The following is an 18,819-nucleotide window of genomic DNA, read 5'->3' as shown; positions in this document are numbered from 1 at the left end:
AAGACAGTGTCAAGTTAAAAAGAGCAAAGTGAAGAAGATCAGTAAAATAGTCTACAATTTGTCTTCTAACAAAAGCATGAATGTGTGCATGTCAGTAGTGCATGTCTCTGAAAAGATACAGAAGACATTAAAGTAATGGTTTGGGGGGGAAGGGTAGTGGGCAACTGAGGGACAGGGGTCCAAGGAAGAAACTTTGCATGATGTTCTCCTTTGTATCATACGAATTTTGTATCAGGTATATGTATTATCTAAATGGAAAAAATTTCAAGATGAATTCCTCCAATTTTTTAAACTACTGTTGAGTTTTTATCAGGTATATTCTCAAAGACTACTAGAACTATCACTAAGTGAGACTCTTTGGAGAAAAAAAAATAACTTTAAGGTGAGATTCTCATGCTGGAAAGGGGCTGGAAAACTATCACACTAAAATTTTATCTTCTTTAGAGAGCCTTAGAACCCCAAGGTTTCACAATCTCTACTGTTTATTAGAATTCTTGCAGCCACACAAGTGGGGACTGAAGCAGACTTCTGAAATGGAGAAGGGTACCTGTCCCAGGTGCCATGTGCAAGAGCACTAGTTTCCAGAACTAACCTCAGTCATTTAGTGTGTGAGGGCAAGTTTATAAGATTTCCTAGAAGCTCTGCATAATTTAGGCTGAATTTTTCATAGGATTGAAGTGAATTTTTTTCCTGTATCGCTGGTATTCTGAACCAGCCAATTTGTCATCATAATTCAATAAAAGTAATACAATAAAAATAATAATAGGGCTGCTTTGTATACACATTATTGCATGCAAGCCAATTTTTTCCCCCTAAAAAAGACAAAAATAGGTTGGCTTACTGGTAAGGGGCTGCACTGCCAACTCTGAAAGGTCTGCTGTTCAAGTCCACCAGCTGCTCTGTGGGGAAAAGGATGGGCAATCTCCTCTTATAAGATTTACAGCTTCTACCAGATGAGGGAGAGAACAGTTTAAAAGTGATATATGATAGGGTATTATGGTTATCGCAGGAATCCAGAATTAAGGTTGCATAATGGAGTGCTCTGCACATCCCTGGCATACACCCTTCCCAATTTTGAACCAGGCAGTGTTGCCCTGCTCTGTTCTGACGACTGCCTCTTGGTCCAAGTATAGGTTTCATGAGGAGAAGCGTGGCGTTAGGATTGGTGGATGATCTGTCAACAATCTGCGTTATGCAGATGACACAACCCTGCTCACTGAAACTGAGGAGGACCTCATGCACTTACTGCAGAGGGTCAAGGACTGCTGCAGCCTTCAGTATGGACTGAGGCTCAATGTCAAGAAGACAAAGATTCTTACCACTGGACCAACTGGTAGCATCAGGATGGATGGCGAAGAGATTGAGATTGTTCACAGCTTCAGTTTACTCGGCTTCACGGTCAACACTCTTGGCACCAGCAGCCAGGAAATAAAAAAACGTACTGTGATGGGAAAGTCTGCTGTTAGGGACCTCTCTAAAGTACTCAAGAGCAACGGTGTCTCTCTGGAAACTAAGGTGCACCTGATACGGGCCATGGTCTTTGCAATCACTTGTTATGCATCAGAGAGTTGGACAATGACTAGGGAGGACAGAAGGAGAATTGATGTCTTTGATCTGTGGTGCTGGAGAAGAGTATTGAATGTACCCTGGACTGCCAAGAAAACAAACAGATTCATCCTAGAGAGGGTTAAACCAGGCTACTCCTTGGAGGCAAGGATTCTGGGGCTTCGTCTGACATACTTTGGACATGTTGTAAGGAGAGACAGGTCTTTAGAGAGGGACATCATGCTGGGTAGAGTAGAGGGACAGCACAGGAGGGGAAGACCCTCTATGAGGTGGATTGATTCAGTGACTGGGGTAATCGGGATGGGTGTGTCAGAGACAGTGCGATTGGCACAGGATAGAGCAGGGTTTAGGGCTGTTGTACATAGGGTCGCTATGAGTCACAAGCGACTCGAGGGCACATAACAACAACAACAACAACAACAACAATGGAGTGCATTCAGGGCGGGGGCGGGGAGATTGTATACCAATGAAGGAGTTTATCTTTTGCTTTTCAAAGAGAGGATGGAACTGGGGATGGGGAGGAGTAGAGAAAAAAGTGCAACAATGAATGAATGGAAATCTAAAATCTCTGTAAATGTTCAATAAAATTAATAAAATTTTTTTTTAAAAAAATACAGCTTCTGAAAACCCACTGAAAGTTCAACTATGAGTTAATTCTGACTCAAAAGCAACTAGAAACAGTAATACTGGTAAGGAGTTGCACTGCTAACTAAAAGGCAGGCTATTCGAGCCCACCAGCTGCTCTGTGGGGGAGGGATGGATAATCTCTTCCCGTGTGATTTACAGTCTTTGAAAATCCACTGGAAGGTCAGCTTTGAGTTGGTTCCAACTCAGTAGCACACAACAATAGATTGTGTATCAATTGCTTCATGTTTATTATTTCCATGCCTTAATAATTCTAAATTTTATAAATTATAAAAACTTTTAAGGTTTGATAGTGTGCCTACACAAAAAAAGTTAACATTTCAATTAAGATTCTATCAGTGCCAAATCTCATGCTTTTTCCATACAAACACCATGCCTCTCAGCTTGAGAGGTGTTCCTACAGCCTCCGTTTTCTTGTCATCTGAGAGGCACTTAATTTTTCCAAGCTACTTGGTCAAATGTCATATTATTTGAAAGCATGACACTGGAGAGCCAGCAGTGTAAGTATCATTTTACAGATAAGGAAAATGAGCCACTGAAAAAATTTAAGTGATTTCACCAAGGTTACAAAGCTATAGATAGAGCCAAAATTAGTCACAAACTGAAGCTTACTCTGTTGAACAGAACCACAGGGAGAAAGGAAGGCAAACCTGTTCTCTATACCATGGCCCACCACAGCTTTGTGGAAAAAACGGGTTCATGACAGCGGTAGTAGCCTGTGTCACTATATAATAATCACAGAGAACAAAACCAGAAGCAGACAGAATGGTATAGACATTCTGAATTCAAGATAGAACACCCACATGAAATGCTTGGCTTCTTCTCTCAGATCCCTCCCACGCAAGATGGGCTTCTTCCAGTTTTAGCTGGTGTAGCAGGCCAGAAAAGGCCACCATACCAGGTCATGTAACCCACTATATCCTTGGGCCTGGCTAGTCCAAGAGATATATAGGGCTTTTATGTGGTCACTAGGTTTCACAAACAAGTCAAACACTTTGCAAGACAGTCTCATTTCTAAATAAAGGTATTTTGTAAACTATTTTTTGTTCTCCTTTTAAGATCTGTTTTCTAAATTTGGCTCCCAGAGTCACTCTCAGGTTCCGTGTGGTTCATTTATTTTCCTCTAAGGATCTTTAAACAAGGGACTGAAAGAAAACCAGATACTGAGAGTGTGAGCGTTGGGAAGCAGTCCCATGCTTTCCTTCATGGAGGAAGACGTAGAGACCAGAGTTCCCTTTGCTCAAAATCATACAACTTAGTTGGTATCAAAAGTGACACTGAAATCCTGACTTCTTGCCTAGTACTCTCCCCCACACCCCTTTTCAAAATCCTGCCTCCACCCTGACAGGCCTACAAGCCTGGGCAAGCTACTTAACCTTTATAAATGTTTGTTTCCTCCCTAACAGCATTGAACTAATGATATAGCTGTCTTTTAGAGTTTTGTAAGGACAAAATAAGCTAATTCATGCAACTTCACAAAGTCTCTACCATACATTAACCAGATAAGAGTGTGGGCAAAGTGGGTTTTGAATACCATCTCTGTCATGTATTCAAGCTGATGTCTTGGCCTAGTTACTTAAATTTTCTCCATTTCCTCAGCTGTGAAATGGATTTAATAATTTTTTTACTAACTCACTAAAGTCATAAGTAAAAAAAAATGATGGATGTAAGATACCTACAATCATGCTTCTCTCTAACACACGCTGGCTTCTATATTCATCATTGTTATTAACTCTTGTTGACTCAGAGTAGAAGTATTCTTTATTTTTCTTGACTGATATCTTTACTGATGGGAACCACCAGACACTTCCTTCTGTAGTGTCATTAGGTGGTTTTGAACCACCAATCTCTTGGTTACTGCTGAATGCAAATCATTTGGGCTACTTAAAACCCAAAACTCCAAACCCACTGTCTTTGAGTTAATTCTGGCTGGTAATTCCTCCCAGTATCCAAGGCAATAAATCTTTATGAAAGGAGACTATCTTTTTTCCTGTGAAGCAACTGTTGCATTCAAGCCAATGGTTTTCTGATGAGCAGCCCAGCACACAAAGACAGTAGATTTGAGACCATTCAGGGATCTATTATTATTATTATTGTTATATATTCCATGGAATCAAAATGGCTTCACAGATGACCCTCCAGCTGGTTTTCAGAAGCTATAAATTGCACTGGAGGAGATTGCCCATTCTTTCTCCCTCAGAGCAGCTGGTGGATTCGAACTACCTACTCTGACATACTTTGGAAATGTTTCAAGGAGGGACCTGTCCTTGGAGAGGGACATCATGCTTGGAAGGGTGGAGGGACAGTGCAGGAGAGGAAGACACTCTATGAGATGTATTGATTCAGTGATTGGGGTAATCGGGATGGGTGTGTCAGAGACAATAAGTTTGGCACAGGATAGAGCAGAGTTTAGGGCTGTTGTACATAGGGTCACTATGAGTCACAAGCGACTTGACGGCACATAACAACAACCACCACCTTTAGGTTGTCAGTGCAACTTCGTACCACTAGGCCATTAGAGCTGTTATTAGTCTGACTATAATATCCAGTTTCTAAGTAGCTTACTTTGCCAAATTCAACCGTTTTTAAATCACCCATTTTCATCTTTGGTACACATGAAGAATGGGATGTTCTGCTTCATAGTGGTTTCATTATCAATGGCCCTATCTCCTACATGAGGGAAATTAAGCATGATCTGTGTCAGGGCTCCAAGAGCTTCTACTCCACACATAACCCCAACATACTGGCTGGGGCAGCAGTCCTCCTGACTCTGTCCCTCCATCTGGGATTATAATACTTCTTTCTTTGTAAAGTGCTTTGAGATCCTTGGATGAAAAATACTACATGAGCACACATTATTATCTTTTTTCCAGATCTCACTTTTAGATTGAAATCCAGAAGCTCCCCAAAATAGACCACAGCAGACATACAATCAGGACACAGATATATCTGCCCATAGTGTCACAACCAGATAATCTGTTCATACTTGGCTTTAATTTTCTCCCACATATCACAGCATATATAATTTGGATTGAGGGGGAATGAAATGTACTCAAGTTGGATGTTATTTTTTAAAAAATTCTTTACCTATACTTCCACTTCTACTCCCTACCCCCATTTTTCTGGTTTGTGTATTTAGAATCCTCTCCTGAGGTCAACAGGAACTCTGAAGTTGATTCAACTCTGTGGGAGTGAGGCAGGATGAGAAGGGGGAAAAATTATTCTTATTCTCAAATTCTCCAGCTAGGGGACCTTTGAGTATCCAATTCCACCTGATTTTTACCTCATAACTCAGATCATGTGCGTTCTTTTTTGTTTGGATCCTAGAGACTTTCAATTTCATCAGAGGTCAGTCATTTTAAGCCTTTACTTCTCCTACGACTTCTTCACAATTCATAAATTTATTTGTTCAGTGTGCCAAAGAAATATCTATTGAAAATATATTGTGAATAGCATTTGCCCAGATGCTAAAAAAAAACAATAGCAGATAGTTCCTGCTCTAGCTAAAATTGAGGCAAAATTAGAGTCAGGTGAGCTGTTGTCAGCTGCAATAATATCTGTCCTGGAGCCCCTGCCACACACACACCTTCCTCCAATAATGTTGTCTCTCTCTTCACCTCTTAGAGACTCAGTGTCCCAATTCTGCTTCCTGGGAGAAGGTACAATATGTTTTGCAAATTCTATGCTGTCAGTACTGACTATGATAAATTCAAAACCACGGAGAAATAAATGACTGTTAAGTCCTAATGTAGAACTCCTCGAGGACCACTAATTTATTCATTCTGAAAGCACTTTTAATTTCTAGTCTATGCTATTCTTTATAACATGGTGCTGCTAGTTCGGGGTTAAACAAAACACACAAGGCCCCCCTTCTTGAAGAGTTTTCATTGTTACAGGAAGACAAACAATAAAGATGAAATAGTAAATTTTTAAAGTTCAATGAGAGAAAAAGAGTATGATTGGATTGAAAGTAACTAGAATAGAAAACAACTAACGAGGAGAGCCTCTCTCGGGAAACAATATCTGAGCCGAGATCTAAAAGATGAAAGGGAGTCAATCACACCAAATCTGGGATCAAGCAGAAGGAAAAATACCAAGAAAAGAGCCTGAAACAGTAACAAGCTTGATATGATCAAAGTACAGAGGGAAGGCCAGTGAATTTGGGAATTGTCATAACAAGAAAGAATAGTCGCATGGGATAAAGCTAGACATACAAGAATGGATCAGACTTGTGCTGGGTCCTGTAAACTCTGATAGACTTGTATTTTATTCTGAGTGCAATGGGAAGTCACTGGAAGGTTTAAGTCGAAGAACAACATGTATGATTTATACTTGAAAGTGATCACTCTGAGATAAAGAGCTGAGAATGTAATTGTGCAAGAGTGGAAGCTAAGACCAGTTACGAAGCAGATGCAGCTCTAGGTAACTGGGCTAGTGACCAAAATCAACCCATTACTTTGGAGCCAGTTTCAACTCATAGTCACCCTATAGGACAGAGTGGAACTGCCTGACAGGGTTTCCAAGTTATAATCTTCATAAAAGCAGAGTGTCACATCTTTCTCTCAAAGAGTGGGTTCAAACTACTTAGTTAGTAACTAAGTTTTTAACTATTGTGCCACAAAGGCTCAGGATGGTGACAATAGTGATGCTGTTGTTATGTGTTATGTCAACTATGACTCATAATAATCCTATGAACAATGGCTCTGAACTTTGTGCTATCCTGATCCAATCTCACTGTCTCTGATAAACCTTGACTCCATTGCCACAGTTATTGTGTCAGTTCATTTTATCCAGGGTCTTCCTTTCCTGTGCTGACCCTTTACCTTTGCAAGCATGATGTCCTTCTCCAAGGTCTGATCCCTCCTGACAACATTCCCAAAGTATGTAAGACAAAGCTCCAAAGTCTTTGCCTCCATGGCGCCGAAAGCGAAGAAGGAAGCCCCGGCCCCTCCCAAAACCGAAGCCAAAGCAAAGGCATTGAAGGCCAAGAAGGCAGTCCTGAAGGGCGTCCACAGCCAAAAAAAAAAGAAGATCCGCACGTCACCCACGTTCCGGCGGCCTAAGACGCTGAGACTCCAACGGCAGCCCAAATACCCCCGGAAGAGCGCTCCCAGGAGAAACAAGCTTGACCACTATGCCATCATCAAATTTCCCCTGACCACTGAGTCAGCTATGAAGAAGATAGAAGATAACAACACACTTGTGTTCATTGTGGATGTCAAGGCCAATAAGCACCAAATTAAACAAGCTGTAAAGAAGCTCTATGACATTGATGTGGCTAAGGTCAACACTTTGATTAGGCCTGATGGAGAGAAGAAGGCCTATGTTCGACTTGCTCCTGATTATGATGCTTTGGATGTTGCCAACAAAATTGGGATCATCTAAACTGAGTCCAGCAGGCTAATTCTAAATGTAATAAATTTTTCTCACCAAAAAAAAAAAAAAAAACCAAAAAAAAAAAGTCTTTGCCTCCAAGGAGAACATGGTTTCACTGTCTTTGGGAAAGACCTATTTGTTCTCTTGGCAGTCCATGGTATGTTCAATACTCTTCTCTAGCACCACAACCAAAGGTACCAATTCTTCTTCTATAATGCTTATTCATTGTTCAACTCTCAGATACATAGCAAACAATTGAGAAGACTATGGCCTGGATCAGGGGCACCTTGGTATCCAGAATGACATCATTGCTCTTTAGCACTCTGGAGAACTTGATGGCAGATTTCGCCAATGCAATTAATCTTTTGATTTCCTGACTGCTAGTGCCAAGGTCATTGATTGTGTATCTGAGCAACTTGAACAACAAAGATTGACAAAATGGATAAATTGGAGATTTAATTTGGAAGTAGAACCAAGAAGAGTTGCTGGCAGATTGAATGAAGAGAGTGATGAAAATGAAATAATCAAGGATGACTCCAGTATTTGGCCTGAGCAATGAGGCAGATGATGGTGTCATTTATTGAGATGGGGAAACTCAGCAAGCAGCACCACTCTGGAGTCAGCATATACATAATATGTAGTTAGATGGTTCTCACCAGTCTATGCCAGGAAATCTGGAAGACAGCTATCTGGCCTACAGATTGGGAAAAGTTCATATTTGTTCCCAATCCCCCAAAAAATGATCAAACTGAATGTGGACATTTTTTAACTATATCATTAATACCACATGTAAACAAAATACTGCTGAAGATCATTTTAAAATGTCTAGAACAGTACATAGATAGGGAACTGTCAGAAGTTTAAGCAGGATTTAGAAGATGCCATGGTACCAGGGATATCATCACTGATATCAGTTGGATCCTAACTGAAAGGAAAGAATGCCAGAAGAATGTCTATTTCTGTTTTATTGACTGTGCAAAGACATTCCACTGTGTGGATCATAACAAGTTGTGGTTGACATTGAGAAGAATAGGAGTCCCAGAGCAATTAATAGTGCTTATGTGGAACCTATACCTGGACCAGAAGGCTGTTGTGTGAACAGAGCAGGGGAACACTGCATGGTTTAAAACTGAGAAGAGAATATGTCAGGATTATATTCCCTTTCCATACTTCTTTAATTTGTATGTTGAGCAAATTATTCAAAAACCCAGACTCTAAGAAGAGGAATGTGCTCAGAGGGGGACTTATCAATACTATGTGTTAAGTAGATGATACAACCTTGCTTTCTGAAAGTGAGGAGGAATTGAAGCACTTGTTGCAGAAGATCGAGTAATGCAGTCTTTAGCACAGATTGCATCTCAATGTCAAGAAAACAAAGATGCTTACCACTGGACCAATAGACAACATCATGATGGATGGAGAAGAGATTGAAACTGTCAACAACTTCATCTTACTTGGATCCACAATTAACACCCTTGGTACCAGCATTCAGGAAATAAGGAGACTCATTGCACTGAGAATATCTGCAGTTAGGGACTCTTTCCAAATTACTGAGAAATAATGATGTCAGTTTGAGGACAAAGGTGAGTCTGATTCAGGCCATAGTCTTTCCAATTACTAGCTATGCATCTGAGAGTTGGACAATGAATAGGGGTGACAGAAAAACAATTGTTGCCTTTGAGCTGTGGTGTTGAAGAGCACTGAACATCCGGATGGCCAAAAGAACAAGCAAATATGTCTTGGAGAGAGTGCAGCCAAAGTGCTCTTTGCCTCACATACTTTGGGCATGTTGGTAGGAGGGGCTGTTCCTTGGAGAGGGACATGGTGCTGGGAAGGGTCTAGGGTCGATGAAGGAGAGGAAGACCCTTAACCAGGTGGATTTACATGGTGTCTGCTGCAATGGGCAAGAAGTATGAAGATGGCACAGATAGGACAGAGTTCAGATCTGTTGTTGACAGGGTCATTATCACTCATAATTGACTCAACAGCATCTAACAACAACAACAACGGTCAGATGATGAAAAAAAGCACTTAGATGATGAAACGAGAAGACAGATAGGGAAGAGGGCCTAACATATTTCTGTCCAGTAGAAATAGATGTGACCCGCGTATGTGAACTACATGTGTAATTTTAAATTATGTAGTAGTTGTGTTTTAAATAAGAAAAATAAAAAATGAAAACTTTTAATGACCATCTAAAATATAAGTTGAAACTTATATTTATAAAAATATTGATGTATTTTTGTGTTTTACTCATCCTCAGTGTATGAAACCCAGAGTATGTCTTATTCTTAGTGTATCTTCACTGACACTGACTAGGAAGCTCTGGTGGCCTCGTTCACAGGGAGTTGGACTACTTACCCTTTAGGTTAGCAGCCTCTCTGGAGGGTTCACGTCCACCAGTAGCTCCCTAGGAGAAAGATAGACAATCTCTTCCCATGAGATTTACAGCCTCAGAAATCTAACGGAAGGTCAGCTATGATGAGTCTGTTCCGACTTGAGGGCAATGAGAGAGACGTCTCCATTTCTTAATAGGCGCATGTGGCAAGACAGGTCTGGAACTTAGCCCAAGGACAATTTACTATTCAGAAGTGGAACTGACGAGGTGGAATTAGGCTAAGAAAATGGTATCATGAAAGGCAAGAGAAAAATGTCTTTTTAAAAAGAATTGGTCAGCTGCGTTCAATATTTAAGGGTCGCTGAGTAAGGTGAGATATGGCAATAGAATTTCAGTAACATGGAGGTCACTGATGACCTTGACTAGCTATTTCAGTGGAGTGATGGTTTCTTGTAAGGAAGCCAGAATGAAGTCAATGAAAGGTGAGGAAGTGGTGAAAGCCAGTGTAAACAACTTTTTAAAAAAGTTTTGTTGTGCAAAGGAGCAGGGAATGAAGCCCTAGTTGTGGAAGGGTTTTTACTGATAGAGCATGTTGCAAAACCAGTTAAGATGACTAGATGAAAGGTTGGCAACTTGAACTCCACAGAGGCACCTCAGAAGGCAATCTGTTTCCTAGGAGTCACAGTTTTGAACAGTCTATGGGGCAGCTCTTCTTGGAGCCAGGCTATGCTGCACACAGGGGGCCACCAAGAGTTGGAATCTGCTCAACATTGTTCAATGACAGAGCATATTTGCATGCTAATGGGATTTTCCCAAAAGAAGTAAGAAATTGTTGTAGGGGGGAAAGGAATTGCAGCAGAGAAGTCATTGAGAAAAAAAAAGGTGACAGAAGAGCACAAATGAAGGAACCTGTCTTTGATAGGAAAGGGAGTTCTTGTCTTATTGCATGAAGTATGACAGTATGAATACAGTTTCAGGAAACAAATGTCAATTTGTTTATGTTGTTGTTGTTAAGTGCCATCAAGTCATAGATGACTCATAGCGACAACACCACCCTTGGTACTAGAAGTCAGTAAATCAGGAGATGTATTGCATTGGACAAGTCTGCTGTCAGTGACCTCTTCAAAATGCTAAGAAGCAATGCTGTCACTTTGAAGACTAAGGTGGGCATCATCTTCTCAATCATCTGCTATGCATCAGAGAGCTAGATAATGAATAAAGATGACAGAATAAGAACTGACATCTTTGAGTTGTGGTGCTGGAGAAGAGTATTGAATATTCCACAGACTGCCTAAAGAACGAACAGCTCTGTCTTGGAAAAGATATAGCTAGATTGTTCCTTGGAGGCAAGGATGACAAAGTTTCGTCTTTCATACTTTAGACTATGTCTTGGAAAGGGACATTAAGCTTGGAAAGATGGAGGGTAAGTAAAGTAGAGGACGATTCCCAGTGATGTAGATTGACACTATGACATCAGCAGTCAGTTCGAGCGTCTCAGTGATGGTGAGGATAGCACAAGATACAACAGGTTTCGGGTTGGTTGTTCATCAGGTCACTATAAGTTGTACTTGACAGCGCCTAACCACAATAACCACAGCAACTGGAAGGATAATAAAGCAGGCCAGATCCAAGCAGAAAATAGTATTCTACGCAAAACAGTTCGCTGAAAAGATTTTGTGAAACATACTACAATAGGTATGAAAAGGCATGCAGGAGCTAGCCACAACCAGAAAATTTTCTTTTTCTTGACATGCAGCTGAAAGGTGAAGAAACAGTGTTTCTGGTCCCTGATGAGTATGGGGGCAGGTAAGAAAGGCTGGATGATAATCACTGCAAGAATATAACACTAAAGTAGAGGGGAGGTGGGGAGAAGCAGTCCAGTCTCTCTTCCTGCTCTTTCTCCTCACCCAACACTAAACTTCTGTTGAAATCCACTGGAAGATGGTAAAGGGCCCCAGATGATATATGTCATAGAGAAAGGTGTTGCAGAGTTCAGAAGTCAGGGAAGGGTGGAGAATAAACATGGGGAGAGGGAAGGTGGAGAGGGTGGAAGACAAACCAAGCAGAATTCACAGAGGAGAATAGGATATTCTTTTATTTTATTTCATTATTAATTTTAATGAACATTTAAAGAGACTTTGGATTTTCATTCATTCATTGTTGCAAGGATATTCTTATATAAAACAATTAAAAACAAAACTTTGAAAATAAACTTTGAAATATATATGGAGCACTAATTATGTTGCAGCTATGGCTGGGTTTTGTGTGTGTGTGTGTTGTTTTTTTTTTTTTTTTGTCTTTTCTCCAAAGAACCTCAAGGTGAACTTGAAATCTCTAGCTAGGATACTGTGTGTGTCATACAGTAAGTGCTTCAGCAGAGCTCATCTTCTGATTCTAAAGTGATATGTAACAAACTCTATTTCTCTTTAATAACCTGGCCTAGAAATTTCCTCTCTCTCTCTCTTTTCTTCTCTTTCCCTCTTTCAGTGTCTTACACATCCATACTGTAACAACGGGTATATTCATTCATATATTTGTGAAATATCTATTATGTTTCAAATAGTTAATAAGTGCTGTTGTTGTTGCATGTTATTGAGTTGGAATCAATTCATAATTGACTGGGTTTTCAGTGGCAGTAAATCATAGGGTTGGAGACTGTCCATCCTTCTCCTGTGGAGCAGCTGGTGGATTCAAACCACAAGCTTCCAGGATTGCAGCATTGCTTTTTACCACTAGAACAATGAAGTTCCCTAACAGTGAACTAGGGGCTTGGAGTGTCAGAATCCTTGAAAAATGGCTTTTCTAGCCATTGTGTTAGGCCCTGTTGAGAGGTATGGTCTCCAGCTACCTTAACTGCAGACACATGGACTTAAAAATCATCAACGTTTGTGGGAACAACATAACAGAACACTTATCCACACTGTAAAAAGACGATGATAAAAGTGGTGGTGAGATTGTGAAGAGACTGTAGCACTGCTGTGAAAAGACTGTGGCAAGATGTAACCAAAAGAACCTTGCAGATAAAGGCCACAGTTAAAGGTTTTGGTTGCTAGATGATTGGAGGAAAAGTTGACTTACAACTGTTCTGAGATAAAATTTGCTGGATGATTGAGAAAACCAGAGACCTCTTGCATTTGTGCTGCTAAACAGAAGCTGGACTTTTTCACTAATTGAGAAATTGTGCCTTGTTAATCTGGCCTGGGACTGTGGACTTGTATTGGTGATATTCTTTTCTTCCCCCACTCTCCAACCTATCTCCGTAATAACCCCCACACTGTGAGTAAAGACTGTGAGCCAATTTGCAAAAACTCGTCAGACCTAATGATTGGTAGAAATAAGTGCAGGAACATGAAGGGTGGCATGTTTGACCACATAGTTCTTTGTATGTCACTATGGATATTATTGATAAGGAAAGTTCCCTTTTATGAAGCAGGTAGAAGTCAAACTTGACCACCCTCATATTGCATCTTCTCCTTTTATAATTAGCTTCAGAAGATGTGAGATTTGTTGCTCCAGACTCATAGCAACGTGGTTTGGTCTTGTAAATGTGGGGGTTGGAAAGACGTACAGTTAAAATGGTCATTGTTTGTTTTTACAAAATGGCCGGGGGTAACCCAAAAGGTTACTTTTGCTTCTACTAAGATGGAAAGAAAAGCTGAGAAGCTGCTTTATGGCCCAAGACAAAAGGGTGGATGAATGAAGATGAAACTGAGAATTTCTTTGAAAGTCTATGTATGTGGCTTTTCCCCCTTTCATGTCATAATGTAGAGAAACATTGTAAAAATTAATGAGGGATATGTAATGTTAAGATACATTGTAAAAATGGTTCAGGTTTTTGTTAATTTAAACTATACTGGATTTTGTTATATTGAGATATATGTTGTAGATTGTGGAAAGTATTATATACTTGGTAGATAATGATTTATTCTGTGTAGCAATGTTAATGAATACTAGATGTTATAATGATGGAATATGTTGTAATTAGAAGAAAAATGTAAACCAGTTGGATACTAATTGGATATTCAGTTGGAAGGGAAATATTCAAAAGGCAAAATTTTTCCTAAAAGAATGCTTGTACTAAGTAATAGAATTTGATACAGAGTGTGAAGCTTAGCCTAGGAAAGATTAAGTCCTACCCAGTACTCTGAAGAGAGTTACATTTGAAAGAAGACAAGTAGAAAAAGAGAGACTTTGCCAATGAACTGAAACAAGGTAAGACTGATGCTTAACTCATGATGACCACCTGGTTCTACTTGATGAGAGGAAGAAGGACACATCAGAGCTCCCTTTCCAAGACTACGTTAAATGAAATTAGCCTGTATGCTCCATTTGTGGCAACCACCTGGGTCCACCTAATGAGTGGAACTGAGAGATATGCAGTAATGAAGAGACAGGCTAAGTCTGGACTTGTTCCTTCAGCACTGTCCACCTACCATGATGAAAGATAAATGAAGAAAAGTTACTGGTTGTGGAGCATGGAGTCCTGAAGTTCCCTGATGTGTTGACTTGGCGCATGTGTGACTAATGTTGAGTAAAGGGGCAAGGTGGCCTGAAACACAAAGCAGTGTGGACTCCTGAGTTTGCAGCTGATGCCCATTTGGACCTAGCCATTGGTGGCTGGGGATGAAGAACCCAACCAGAAGAAAAGAATGGGAATCCCAGAACACTTGATTATACTTCTATAAAACCTATACTTGGACCAGGAGGCAGCCATCAGAACAGAGCAAGCAAATACTGCATGCTTCAAAATCAGGAAAGGTGTACCCCAGAAATACATCCTATCTCCATACCTTTTTAATCTATATGTAGAACAGATTATCCGGGAGGCTGAGCTATATGAGAAAGAATGTGGGGAGGAAGTCTCATCAACAATCTGTGTTATGCAGATGACACAACCTTGCTTGCTGAAACTGAGGAGGACCTGACGCGCTTGCTGCATAAGGTCAAGGACTGCAGCTTTTAACATGTATTGAAGCTCAACATCAAAAAACAAAGATTATCTCCACTGAGCCAATAGGCAGCACCATGATAGATGGTAAAGAGATTGAGATTGTTAATACCTTCAGCTTGCTTGGCTCCACAATCAACACTCTTGGTACCAGCATCCAGGAAATCAAAAGACAAATCGCCTTGGAAAAAATCTGGTGTCAGGGACCTTTCCAGAGTATTGAAGAGCAACAATGTCAATCTGGAGACTATAAGGTGCACCTGATCCAGGTCATGGTCTTTGCAATTGCTTGCTATGCATGAGAGAGCTGGACAATGACTAAGAATGAAAGAAGGAAAATTGATGCCTTTGGATTGTGGTGCTAGAGAAGAATATTGAATATACTATGGACGGCTAGGAGAAAAAACCAGATTTGTCCTGGAAAGAGTGAAACCAGGCTTCTCCTTGGAGGCAAGGATTCTGGAGCTTTGTCTGAAATACTTAGAGACCAGTCCTTAGAGAGTGACATCATGCTTGGAAGGGTGGAAGGACAGCGCAGGTGAGGAAGACTCTCAATGAGATAGATTGACTCAGTGGCTGGGATATTGAGAGTAGGTGTGTTAGAGACAATGAGGTTGGGTCAGGATAGAGCAGGGTTCAGAGCTATTGAACATAGTGTTGCTATGAGTCACAAGCAACTCAATGGCAAATAACAAACAACGTAATATAATAAGCATATATAAACAGCCCTTATCCCTAAGAAGCTGTGCTCTAGTGAGAAATACAGATGTTGATGAAATTTAAATTAACACAAATAAAAACTGCATGGTAAAATAATATCATTATGATGCTGCAGGCCAGCTTTTCTGATATTTTTGAGGAAAAAATCAAGAGAATACAATTCTGTAAGCTGAAAGAGAGTCTGTACAGTGTGTTTTCCAACATGGTAGTTACTAGTGCTCCTTGGAGGCAAAGTTGATGCAACTTTGTCTCACATACTTTGAACATGTTGCTAGGAGAGGTTATTTCTTGGAGAGGGACATCATGCTTGGAAAGGTGGAGGGACAGCACAGGAGAGGAAGACCCTCAACTAGGTGAATAGATACAGTGTCTGCAGCAGTGGGCTTAAGGGTGTCAGAGATTGTAAGGATAGCACAGGGTTCAGATCTGTTGTCCACAGCGTTGCTGTGAGTGGTACTTGGCTCCACAGTGTCTAATAAAAACAACAAGAAGCCACATACAGCTATTAAGATATTAATTGCAAGTAATCACAACTAAGTAAAATTTAAAATTCTGTTCCTCATTTACCTGTAACTGATTTCAAGTGCTCTGTAGCATTGTGTGGCTAGTGGCTATTGTCACAGCACAGTTTCCTCACTATACAAAATTTCATAGGAAGGTCCTACATTGGAGGTACAGATGTGACAGAAAGTCCCACAGTCTGGAAAGGAAAGGTAGTGAACAAATGTATGAGCAGTGCCATAAAATACAAAAACCAGCTTGAAGCCCTCATTTCTAGTAGACATACTGTCACTAATAAATACAATGTTTACGGTATCACATGGAATAGTTCCCCACCCACTATCCCTTACCAAAATGACCATTTCTCCCATGGAACAGCATATTCAACTTCAGGTATTTTTTAGTTTTAAACCTGGTGGTATAAATCCCAAGGAAAACAAAATTCACTTTATAGTGGATTATGATGTTTACATGCCAAACTTTTCTTTAATGGAAAACTGTAGGAGTATCTGTATGGGTCAAATGGTCTTTCCCAGAAGCTATATTTTTTTTTAAAACAAACATGATTCCGCTGATTTTTACTCATGAGCATCCCACAGTGACTGTGTTCATATCCATGGAGTCAGAAGCAGGAGCCTCTTCATTTCTCTGTGTATAATCATTCTTTCAATGGTCCTTTGTTGTTGTTAGTATTTGACAGTGCATCAGAAAAAAATTAACTATGCATCAGAGAGCTGGAAAATGACTAGGGAGAATAGGAGAATTGATGACTTTGAGCTGTAATGCAGGAGATGAGTATTGAATGTACCATAGACTGCTAAGTAAACAAACAGGTTCATCCTATAGAGGGTAAAACCAGGCTGCTCCTTGGAAGCAAGAATTCTGAGGCTTTGTCTGACATATTTTGGACATTTTGTAAGGAGGGACCAGTTCTTGGAGAAGGATGTCATGCTTGGGAGGATGGAGGGACAGTAACATTAAGAAGAATGGGAATCCCAGAACTCTTAATTGTGATAAGGCAAAACCTATACTTAAGTATTCCAGGTTCATAGGAATAGCTTGCCTCCGGAGACCCTATGAACCTGGAGAAAGGATGAAAGTCACACATGCAAGTGTCCAGGACTTTCGTTCATAGGGTCGCTATGAGTCGCCTATGACTCAATGATACTTAACATCACAGAGAGAGACCAGTTAACCTAGTGGACTGAAAGCGATGCAACCAAGCCAAAGGTGGTTGACTCTAATCTGCGGCCCTTGGGCCTGTTTTTCATTGTTTTTGTTCAAACAGTCTTCTAGGTCATATCACCCTGGTGTGTCCACTTGCCGTACAGAGGTAACTTGTGGTTGCTGTGAAGCTGAACACTGTGACACTGGCGTGTCAAATGCGATAATGGTTACCCATGGTGGGAAGTGTTTGGTGGAGCTCCCCGGTTAAAACAAGCTTGGAAGCAGGAGTGGCATCCACTTCCATAAACAGCTTGCCTCTGGAAACCCTATGAACATGAAGAAAGGATGAAAGTCATGCAAGTGTCGAGGAATTTCGTTCATAGGGTCGCTATGAATTGCCTACGAAGGGACAGTGCAGGAGGGGAAGACCTTTTTTGAGTTGGATTGATTCAGTGACTGGGGTCATCAGGGTGAATGTGTCGGAGGCAGTGAGATTGGCACAGGACCGAAGAGGGTTTAGGGCTGTTGTACATAGGGTCATTATGACTTGCAGGCTACCCCATGGCACATAACAACAACAACAGTATCAGGAGAAGTGACTTGAAAATTTTACATTTAGGATGAATCTGTCATGTGCACAGAAAAATAAGTTGAAGTGAGTCTTGGTGACAGATGTCAGTTTTTTAGGTAAAAAAGAAATTCAAGCCACCCAAAAGGAAATGAGGCTTTAGTTATCTTCAAGGTCTAATAAAATGCACATTTTTATTGCTATTTTATAAAAGAGTCTTATTAGATATTGTAAATCAGTATGACAAAGTATGGAGATGATTTCCTAACTATAGACTGTATGGGAAGATTTTTTTAAAAAATGTGGTCACCAAAGCTGAAACTAATCACAAATTCTCTCTAAATAACTCAGCTGGCTGGCATATAAGAAGTTCTTCACCCCTGAGAAAATGAAGACCAATTATTCCTGTGAAAAGACTTAAATAGAAGAAAAATCAAGGCTCCTGGTTGACTGACTACTCCAGTTGAACTTCCAGCTATCAGACAGTGCTAATTGCCAGCCATGAAAATGAGGTCATTGGAACTTTCCACCATTCTCAACACACAAGGCACCATGTGAAGAAAGAACCACTTGGCCAATCTCCACAATTGTGAGAAATAATAAAGAAATGTTTTAAGTCAGTAAGTTCTGGAGTAATTTGTTAAATTAAATAGACATATAAACAATTCCTTTATGATGTTGTTAGCCTGCATCATCCTTCCAATCTCTGTCACACTCAAACCTATTGTTCCAGTCATTGTGCTAATCCATCCCAACGTGGATCTTCCTCCCTTTTCAATGACCCCCTTCTTCCCTTTTCCCAGCATGATGTCTTTTCTAAGGATTAGTGACTTCTAACAATATGATCAAAGTATGTGAGATGAAGTTTCGCGATTCTTGCCTCTTAGAAGCAGCCTGAAACCCACAGCGTCCCTTTTCAGCAGGAAGTAGCTAAGAGAATACGCCATCCCCTTTTCCTTATGACTCAGGGTGAAGTCTCTCTCAGGGAGG

This window comes from Elephantulus edwardii, unplaced genomic scaffold, assembly GCF_000299155.1.
Source record: "Elephantulus edwardii isolate Elephantulus edwardi_28Jun2011 unplaced genomic scaffold, EleEdw1.0 scaffold00095, whole genome shotgun sequence".
NCBI lineage: Eukaryota > Metazoa > Chordata > Mammalia > Macroscelidea > Macroscelididae > Elephantulus > Elephantulus edwardii.
The sequence above is the reverse complement of the archived record's forward strand: the minus strand, read 5'-3'. Positions refer to the sequence as shown.